The 10655-nt window shown below is 46.2% G+C and overlaps 1 non-coding gene across 1 annotated transcript; it reads left to right on the plus strand.

Annotated features, from left to right (window-relative positions):
* The first annotated feature begins 8487 nt into the window (after positions 1–8487).
* On the plus strand, positions 8488–8581 carry TRNAI-UAU. Its single transcript has 2 exons — positions 8488–8525; positions 8546–8581. It is a non-coding gene; the product is annotated as a tRNA-Ile (tRNA).
* Positions 8582–10655: the final 2074 nt, after the last annotated feature.

A 10655-nucleotide genomic window follows, 5' to 3' on the forward strand; every position in this document is an offset into this window, starting at 1 on the left:
TACAGACATTACTGTCTTCTAAAGCGTCATTAATTTAGTCTTTAGGAGGCACCGCGGAGGCCCTAGTGCACCCAGCCCCCTTCCGGTTTTTCTGCTTTCCAGCTTCCCAGCTGAGAGAATGTAAAGATCTGTGGTTGGTCTTGAAGACTCATTAGTTCATTATCCTGCCAACCTCAGGTCATAGACCTCATGGAGAAGCACCCGCTAAGCCCTGGATGATGGCATTTTTACAGCTTAGCTGTTGGAGAACTGATGGAAGCCGGGAATCAGGGACCAGTGTGAACAGACAGAGTAAGGAAACACTCTTGCAGACGTAATGGGACTGATTCTTACCCAGTCTGGGTTTTCTTTCCTGTGTTCCTAGGTGCAGAGCACACCCAGCACCTGGGGCCTGGGGTGTAAACTGCTCTTTGCTCAGCGGTCTTCCTCATTGAACTGTATATGCCTTGAGGGCAGCACCCTCAACGTCTACAGGAACTGATTTTCCACTAAAAGTCTGCATGCATGCGTGAAGAATTGAGACAAGTGTGTCTGAGCTTCAGGAAAAAGGCCTAGCTTGTGGGGTAGGTAGGCATCCCAGGCCTGGGATTCTGTGCTATTCTAACTCGGATGTTTAAATGGAAGAGCAGCGGAGGACTGTCCAGCAGGGGAGTCTCGTTTCCTGAATACAGCTTGGAGGCTCACAGTGGCGGTTTCTGTGCTCAGGGGCTGGGGCTGAGTGTGTCCATTAAGGCTAAAGCTAGTGACGGCCAGAGCCAGAGGCTGAGAGAAGTAGGCTTCCTAGGTGATGAGAAGAATGAGAAAGCTTAGTGAACCAAATGCTCACCAGACTGACATTTTTCATACCATGTATGTGGCTGGTTTGAGTTTTTCCTAATGCTAGTGATCAGGGGGATTTAGAACATAAAGCTTACGCAAAACTTAATACAAAACTTACCCGAGATCTACCCCTCAAGATCCTTCCCCAGTAATGGGAAACTCAGCAGTAGATCCACAACGATTGAAAGTATGACATTCAATGGCTTAAATAAAGTAGTTTTATTATCGCACATAAGAAGTCCAGAGGGTAGGCAAGCTGTCTGCCTCTTAATTCAGTGGCCCCATGATGTCATCAGGACCACATTTTAAATAATTCTTTGTAGTCTGCCTTGCTCAACCAATGGATCTCACACTCCAGCTGGTTTCCCTGCAGTTCCTCAAACTCTCACAATCTTAAAATAAAGTCCAGAAGAAAACAGAAAACAGACAGGCTTCTTTCTGGTATCTTGTTGAGGACCCCTTCTCTATATGTGCCCAGTAGATGTCCCCCACACTGGCTAGATTTGCATCTCACACTCACCTAATCCAATTATTTCCCAGAGTAGGACCACTATGACTGATTTGGTCAATCATAATTCTTTGGGGCTGACAGTGAGGTCCATCTCCTCCAAAGCCAAGGAAGTAGAGAGAAGGTTATGTGACTACAAGTATGTTTCTGTTGGAAAGGAGTCCTGGCGGCAGTGGTGCCAGCAACTGGTGTGGCTTGGCCAAGCAGTGTCAGCTGCTCCAGCCCCATATCCAAAATCAAATTACTTTTAAAGCATTTTTGAGAGCCGAGAGCTTACATTAACCTACATTAGACCATAGCTAGATTTCCAGATCCTTCCAGAGCCTCAAAGAAGGAATTTGACCTATATAGTTTGTGTTGAGTACTGTATTCGGTGTGAGTACATGACTTGCATATGACATTAATTGTACATGATTACGTATGGACTCTGACATTGACATTGTATAATTGTGGCTGTTAATAAGACCATACATCCCAGATCTTTATAACTGCTCTGTAAAACGATCCCATGGTTTCTAGACGTGAGGTGTCAGAGGCTAATGGGTGCAGCATAGAATGGAGGGCTGACACTCAACCGGGAACTGAGGCCTCCACCCACTTCTCTGGGGGCAGAACAGGTGTCTTATGTTATTAGTTCCAGAAATCAGTAATTTATGCCACCTACATTTGTCTATAACATCTATGTTCTCAGCGCACACTTATTTCTGCAGCGTCTTCATAGCTGTTGATATTTTTATTTCATTATCACAGTCTGCTCATCTCCAGCACCACCACAGTTTAGCATTTCCTGTCTTAATTTTACTTGCTATTCTGATCATTGTTCATGGGAAGAAAGTTGATGTGGAAAGCAAGAGCAGGCGGAGTGAGAGACCCAGGTTAAAATCTTGACTCTGTCTTTTACTAGCTGTGTGGAATTTGGACAAACTAACTTTTCAGTCACGGCATGACCTTGTCTGCAAGATGAGGACAAATGTCACATTGCAGGTTTGTTGTGAGATCAAATAGCAGGACACAGTAAAGTTCTGGCAGATATTTCAACTGTCAATAAAATGTCATCATCATTGACAGCAATGTCCAATTCCGTCCCTGCCTTCTAAAATTTCATCTTAATGACTCGAAAGGCATTTACTGTATATTCATTTGCCAAGCAAAATGTGGACCCCTAAGGATTCCCAGACAAAGCTTCATCCTCATTTCTCAAGGAACTAACATCCAGTCAGAGAGCCCAATCTAAACTCATAATTACAATGAAACAGAAGAAGTGCTACCCCAGAAATTAAGAAGAAAATGGGTGAGTGGTGTGGAAGTGAAGCAAGGAACTCTGGAGGGGAAGTCAGGGCGGGGGCTCTCCTTGACCAGATCACAGCAAAGCTTAGTCTTGAAGGAGAAACAAATTTGACCTTGTGAAGAAGGAAATACGGGGCCAGAGGTTCAGGCTGTGCAAGATCAAAAGTTGCAGAAGGTGCCTGACCTACTGGAAGAAAGCAGTTTGCTGTGGTAGAACCAGGTTTGGATGGGTGTGGGGAAAGGAACCTGGAGCAGCAGGGAAAGAGGCTGGAAAGGTGGGGGTGGGGGGGCACCAGGCCCTTCACATATAAGGACAATATTTTTTTCTAGATTTGGTGGTTCATTTCCTATATATTTTAATACTTTTTTGCACATATGGCATGCACGTAATAAAAAATTAAAACATTTTGAGAGATAGGTTGGTGCCAACTTGTAAATAACTTTATCAAGATAAGGAATTTATCCTGAGGGCAAGAAGCATATATATATATATAATATATATAAATATGTATTTATTATATATTTAATATATTATTTTTATAATTATTAATTATAATTATACAATATATAATTTATATATAATATATAAATATGTAATATATAATAACATAATGTATAATATAATAATATAAATATTTTATAATTATTATTAATTAAATATATATTTAACATATAATATATATATAATATATATATTTTTAATTATTTGTCAGAGAGAGAGAACAAGCAGGGAGAGCTGCAGGCGGATGGACAAATAGGCTCCCCACTGAGCAAGAAGCCCAATGTGGGGCTCAATCCCAGGACCCTGGAATCAGGACCTGAGCCAAAAGCAGGTGCTTAAGCAACTGAGCCACCCAGAGACCCACAAAGTGAGTTTTTAAGGAGAATGTTCTCAGTTCTGTGTCTTGGGAAGATTAAACCAGGCACCACTAGGACAGACTGCCATGGGGGAGAAGCCACATTTGGAGACCGGGTAGTCTGGACAGGTATGACAAGGACTGGTCTGGCCACTGAGTGTGAGGAGGGCTCAGAAAGGGGAACAGAGGTCTGGCTGAGGTGGAAAGGATAGACCTTGGTGATTCATCGAAAGTGATGAGCAAGTGTATTGAGGGCAACGCTTGTATCTGTGGGTCAGGAAATTCCAGTAACCCTCACTGAATACTGGAAAAAAAAAAAAAGTATCCTGAAGGATATGAGCTCCAGGTTCTAATTCCCAAAGTCTCTTGTGTAGCCCTGATTCTACCAGAACTTTCTTTGAGTCTATGAGGTATCCCTGCATCTTTCCAATAAATTCAGCCTTTTGCCATTTTTAAGGTAGTTTGAATAAGGTTTTGTTCCCTGCAACAGAGTCTTGAAGAGTAAAACAATAAAAAGATTCCATTCGTGAAATTTCCAGAGGGCTGAGCGTTTTTATCAAAGCTCTGTATTCACAGGTGGAGAATGAGCTGTGGTTACTTTTAGGGAACTACTTCCAGGAGACCAGGAATGTCAGTGGGGGGTTGAGGGGTGGACCTAGGGAATCTTCAAGATGAGAAGGTTTTCCTGTCAAGTCCCCAAGAGCCAAAGCATACTCATCCCTCCCCACACCCAAAGTGTGTCTTCTCTCTTATGAAAACCTAAACTTCTAGAATCCTAACCCATACAAGGATTAGCAACAGGCCAACTCTTTTCAGTCTTACACAGTGATTAAATACGAGTGTGTGTTGCACTGTGAAGTCTTGAATTAACAAGTTGGACACGATGTTTCAATTAAAGTGAGCCTTCTCACCACCACTGAGGTCAGGCCAGCCATCTTTACCCAGATTCCTCTACCATTGTAACTGGGCCACTGGCCACTGGTATTTGCTTGGGTTCCCCCTTGGATTTGTTGCTGTAAAGCTCACCGAAGCCAATAGTGATGGGAGCTGACGAATCTGAGAATTCCTGATGGGAGAATGATCCTATTGAAGAGAAATGACTATGGTACTTGATAAATGTTAAGAAATTTAACAATTCTAAGTTTTTAAAAACAGGCTTGACCAATGGGAGTGTGGTGTGTGGTGTAGGAAGCCAGAGAGGAGACTCCTCTGTCTCTCCCATTTCTTTCCCCCACCCACCCTGCGCCCTGCTATAATCTATCTTACAAATTCTCTCTCACCTCCAGGACATGGTTCTTACAGAATGTTTGGGAGAAATGGATTCTAGGTCCTCTATGTAGGCAAAATTTTAACATTATAGAGCAAGAGCCGGTGCAACGAGCAAGCGAGATGTCATAGCATCGAATCCGTGCCCAGAACCAACCTTACTCAAGGGAAAGTGTGAAAACCCACAGATATGGTTCTGGATTCAGGACCTGCCCCAAGAACTCCCAAAGCCCCTAAAACACTCACCAGGTAAGAAAACCAGCGTGGCGCTGAGTGAGAGGATGAAAGAGAGGTAGAGAAAGGTGATTTTCGCTTCCTTGTGTGAGCTAGTTTCTTCCAAAATATAAGGAATGTGCAACAGCCATGCCAGGAACACAGGGACACACCTGTCAGGAAAAAGGGCCACAGTGTGTCTGGTCAGCTTAGTCTGTGGCCTTAGGGCAAAGTCCCAAGACCTTATGTTGTCATATTAGCTCCCCAACTCTGTTTCTCTCCTTTCATTTGCACTGGATTATCTTTTTCCTTAGTAGTCCCTGACCAGTTTCCAAGGGGCTCTGCCCAGAGGAACCCCAGAGCCAGGGGTGAAGGGACTCCTCTTCCTCCCATCCCTTTTCTAGGATGAAGGTGACTATGACGACAAAGTCCTGTTTCCAGGTACCAGGAAGGGACTGAGGGAAGGCCAGGACTATAAAACTCAGGAAGGAGGGACGAAGGGAGCTGATCAGGAAAATTCGACCAAATGTGAAGTCTGAATTAGCGAGGGAGAAGGGAGAAAGGCCAACATCTCCCTCTAAGCTCCCCTTCTTTCCTGGGTCTGAATCCCCAGAACACTAAAGAAACAGGACAGAGTGGGAACCAATGGGAGCTGGTGGAAGCAGAGGGATGGAGGGAGAGGAAGCGGCCAAATGATCTAGAAGGTGATTCTAGAATAGTGATTCTAGCTGGGGTGGTGTCCCTAGAGTCCTGACCCAAACCTCCCTCCCCCCATGCTGAAATGAGCCTCTGCTCCTGCAGGGAGCGATGGGGCAGAAAGAGAGGCTGACTATTCCTGGGAGGAGCAGGGTTGGTGTGGGGCCTCCCTCTTGAGGCCAGAACCGACTTGATTTTGATGAAGGACTCCCACCTGTGACCTCACCACTGCAGGTGAAGAAGAGAGCACGGATTGGAGCTGGGAGCTGCCTGGCCTCTCTCCTCACCCAGGTGGAGAGGCAGCAAGTCCCTCATACTAGGGTGCAGCCACACAAAAGGGTACTGATTGGAAAAACAGTGAGGGGAAGGCAAATGCATTTGATTTTCTCAGTTCCTTTGGGATTTCTCCCCATTCTTAAAGACCTTTATGAAAGTCTAACCTCCTTGCCTTTTCTCATACTCAGTGGGCATAATTCCCCCTACCTCCTCTTCTCCTAACCCAAGCCTCTCCAGCCCCATGCTGACCCTGTGACCCTCGCCAGTAGGGTCTTATGTCCCCCCGCCCCCACTCAGTGGAACCCCACACGACCACCCGCAGCCTTGCAGTGTTCCTACACTTTTCCTGGGTGTCTTGGTGCCCTGTCTCACCACCTGACCTAGGAGTCTCTGGAGGACAGTAGCCCTGACATAGCCTCCCTAGTATCACACTTAGTCCCCTGCTTCACATGCAGGAAGAGCTCAGTGAATAACTGTTAACAGGAAGCGGGGAAGAAATGGCATACGCCAAATACATTCCTTGGTGATGGTAAGAGAAGTAAAGTTGTTTGTGAGGCTCAGCATTCCCTGATATGGTCACTTCCCAGAAATCACACCCCCTTCCCCCCCTTCTCCTATGGTAATGATCCCAGTTTACCTTTTCTCTTATTTCTTCTTGTAATCTGTTTCAGCGTTCATCTTTTGACTGCACTCTGTTTTCTACAACACCTTTTTACACAGAGTACATCCTAACCTCCTCTTCCAGAGTACAACCTTGTGGTCCTTTCCTGTGTCCCCACTGGTAGGAACATTCAGTGACATCATAAGCGTGTGAATGCTGCCTTCCAACAAAAAGGTGAAATTCTACCCTGCTGCCTTTGTTTTTTGTTTTGTTGTGTGTGTGTGTGTGTGTGTGTGTTTTAAAACATATCATTTCCCAGGAGTACCTAGCTGACTCAGTCCATGCAGCATGTGGCTCTTGATCTTGGGGTCATGAGTTCGAGCCTCACACTGGGTGTAGAGATGACTTAAAAAAATAAAGGCCACCTGGGCAGCTCAGTTAAGTGTCTGACTCCTGATTTTGGCTCAGGTCATGATCTCAGGGTTGTGAGGTTGAGCCCCGAGTCCGGCTGCCACTCAGCATGGAGTCTGCCTGAGTGTCTCTCTCCCTCTGCCCCTCCCTTTCGTGCGCTTTCTCTTTCTCAAATAAATAAATCTTCAAGAAAAGAATTAAAAACGTATCATTTCCCATACGTCTCTGCCCGGCAATGTCTGTTTTCCTTGGCACGCATGTGCCTCAAGAGTCATGGCTCATGCCCTTGGTTCTCACTTCTCATCCTGAGTAGGCAGGAGGATTGTATTTTCCAGTTCAAGAGTGAAGGAAGGGCACTCGAGAGAGAGGGTCGTACTACACCCTTCACCTCCTTCATCAGGATGATGTCAGGACGTGTGATGCCTCTGACCCCATCGTTACTGACTAGCACACTGCTTGGCCCATGGTGGTCCCTGCATGTTTGTTGAGGAAGGAAAGATGGACCAAAGCTGAGCCTCCCCCAGCCATTTCCCACATAAATAAAAAAGCTTAGAAAAAAAGAAGGGGGAAAAAAAAGAAAAGAAAAGCTTAGGATTTCTCAGGGTCTAGGTATCTATAAAAAACTCAGTACACTTTTCCTCTGGTGCCCAAATCCCCTTTATCTGTGTTGTTGAGGGTCGTGGGACATTGCTCAGTGCCCTTTAGTTCGGTGGAAATCTTTTATTGGAGTTGGAAGACAATCTACCTTTAAGAGCAAATATTATATAAAAACTTCAAGAAGACTCAGTGGCATTTTCCTCCTTGGAACATAATATACACAGCACCTTTCCCACCACTCTCCACATTTTTCAATCTTACACCACAGTTTTTGTTTGACAGATCCTAAGCACCTATCCATGAACAATTTTTTTTTTTTTTAAGAGAAGAAAGAAAAGAAACTGGGATAGAAATGCCAGCGAATTCTACATAATCTCTCCCACATCGCCCACCCTCTGGGTAAACACACACACACACGCACGCGCGCGCGCGTCCCTGTGGAGACCTCCTTCCCCATCCTCCCATCTCAAAACTCTGCGAAGTATGAGGTTTTGTTGTTTTTTTTTTTTTTTTTAAACCCTCGTTTAACGTAGCAGAGAGACACCGGGAACTCGAGAGCCCCAGTCTCGGGCCCGTGGCCGTCCCAGGGAGGGATGCCCGCGGGCGGGGAGCTGCGGGCTCCTCTCCCACCGGCGGTGGCTCGGACCCCTTCGCGGCAGCAAACAGCCTCTAACATCCTTCGGCTTCCAACCGGTTGGTTGGGGGAGAGCGGGAGCGAGGCGGGGAGCGGGGCGGGGAGGTGTCCGCCCGTCGGGGTCGCCCGAGCGTCCGCCCCTCTGCGAAGTGGCCGCCGGCGTCCTCGCGCGCAGACCGGCCCCGGTGCCCCCCGGGCCGTCAGGACCCGCCCTGCCCGGGTGAGCGAGAGGCGGCCGCGGCGCTCCAGGGGAGCTCCCCGCAGAGACGCCGGCCGTGTCTGCGTAGGCCGTGTAGCCGGTGACCGGAAGTGAGAAGCAGGTGCTCCAGTGGCGCAATCGGTTAGCGCGCGGTACTTATACAGCAGTATGTGTGCGAGGGATGCCGAGGTTGTGAGTTCGAGCCTCACCTGGAGCATCGTTTTCCAGCCAGAGGCTACATCCCACTTCCCACTTTGTAGCCAGAGGCTACATCCTCGAGGGAGACCCTTTCCTCTGCTTCCCCAGACCCTTTCCTCTGCCGCCCCAGGTCCTTCCGGACCATGTCGCACCATCTTTGATGTGTCTGAATTTGTTCTAAATTCTGTGTCCTCGCCGTTCTCCGTGGCGCTTGTGAAATCGAACAGTGTCAAGCCTTTACAGACTGAATCTGCTGCGCTGCAGTGAGTTACTTTCTCTCTTTATCCCCACCGGGTCCTGCAAGCGTTCCCCCATGCACAGCTCCTGACACCCCGCCTTCCCACTTTGCTCTAATGGTGATGGTTCCTCGGGGAGCCCCTGCCACATACTTAGAAAGTGCTTGCAGTGGTAAGCACTGAACTCCATGAGAGGGAGCTCAAAAGTGAGAAACTGTACAAGAAGATCCCAGCCTGATTAAAGTTCCAGCTTGGGAGAACAATGAAATTTCTGATTTCAGACGGTGGCATCACCTCTAGTATTGTCCCCCACCACCCTTAAGTCTTCCCTGATGAACCAACAACAAGGGATGATACAGCAGCATTTGCCAACTGAGAAACAGAACCTGGTGTCCTCAGATGATGCAATTGTCTGGGGCTGGAACAGGATGAGTGATAAAGAGCCCCAGCAACCAGAAGTCTGTAGAAAGTCACAGGAGTGAGCATAACCACGATTGTGCCTGAGGTATGTAGGAAATAGTGATTTTTGACTTTTGACTGCCTTAACCCATTTTGCAACCTCCTCTCTCACTCGTCTGTCAACCACTAGTCTGTTCACTGTATGTATGGGCTGGGTTCCACCCCCCACCCCACATGCCAAAAAACCCACTCTTCATGAACCCTGAGGCAGGAAAACCAGCAGCAGGACACAGGACCACTGAAGACTCCAGTGCAGGACACCGACTCTTGTGTTAAAGACTACAGAGCTCATTTAGTTCTTACTATCTTTGGAAAGAATCTCTTGAATATTGAATTCACAATTCTTGGGCACAACTAATTTATCCTTATGACCATATTTCCAATATCATAATTGATTAACAAGGATAAACTTCACTAAAGAAAACCAGTTTTTAAAAATTATTTTTATTTTTTAAAAATACTTTATTTGAGAAAGAGAGAGAGAGAGCAAGAGCAGGGGTTAGAGGGAGAAGCAGTCTACCCGCTAAGCAGGGAGATGGATGTGGGGATTGATCCCAGGACTCTGGGATCATGACCTGAGCAAAAGGCAGACGCCCAACCAACTGAGCCACCAGGTGCCCCCAAGAAAACCAACTTCTAATATTTCATTATGTTTATTAGCAGAGTCTCTGATGTTAATCAAGGATAAAGAAAATAGAAGTCTTTTTACAGGTGACTTCTGCACTATGCATTTCTCTTTATGATGCCAACTCACCATCCTCCAGAATGTGATAAACCCACACAATGGCCTGACCCTAGTATCATCTTAAATCTTAATATACACATTTATATTAGGCTGTGCAGTTGATTAAATTATTGGTCCCTCTTTGTATCCATACCCAGATTGTGTGTGAAGTGTATGTCTCCATCCATAGTTGATTATTGTTCTGAAATAGTTCTCATTCTCTTCTGCAATTTGACCTTGGAACTGCTTCACCTATCATTGGACTCTGTTTCTTTTCCCCTTGAAGCTGGACTGGATTGCCCCAACTCTTTAGAGCAATGGAATGCAGTGAAAGCAACATTCTGGAGCTTGTGAGCCCAGGCATTAAGAAAATATGTCAGCTTTCCATTTTGCCTTTAGGGAGAAGCTAGATTCCATGTAAGAAGTCTAAGACTGTGATGTTCTGAAGAGGTTCCGGCTAATCACAGGGAAAGCCTACACAGAGATTCCTGACCAGCTCCGAGCTGTTCCAGACATTCCAGCTGAAATATCAAACCTGAAGGCCATCACAGATATTCCAAGCCTAACGGATACCCCATGGAGCAGAGAGAAGCCATCTCTGTCAATCCCTGCCCAAGCTATAAAATCATAATAAATAATCACTGTTTTAAGTCACTATATTTGGATGCAGTGTT

This window comes from Mustela putorius, unplaced genomic scaffold (genome assembly GCF_011764305.1).
Source record: "Mustela putorius furo isolate JIRA1106 unplaced genomic scaffold, ASM1176430v1.1 tig00000594_pilon_pilon_pilon, whole genome shotgun sequence".
Lineage (NCBI taxonomy): Eukaryota > Metazoa > Chordata > Mammalia > Carnivora > Mustelidae > Mustela > Mustela putorius.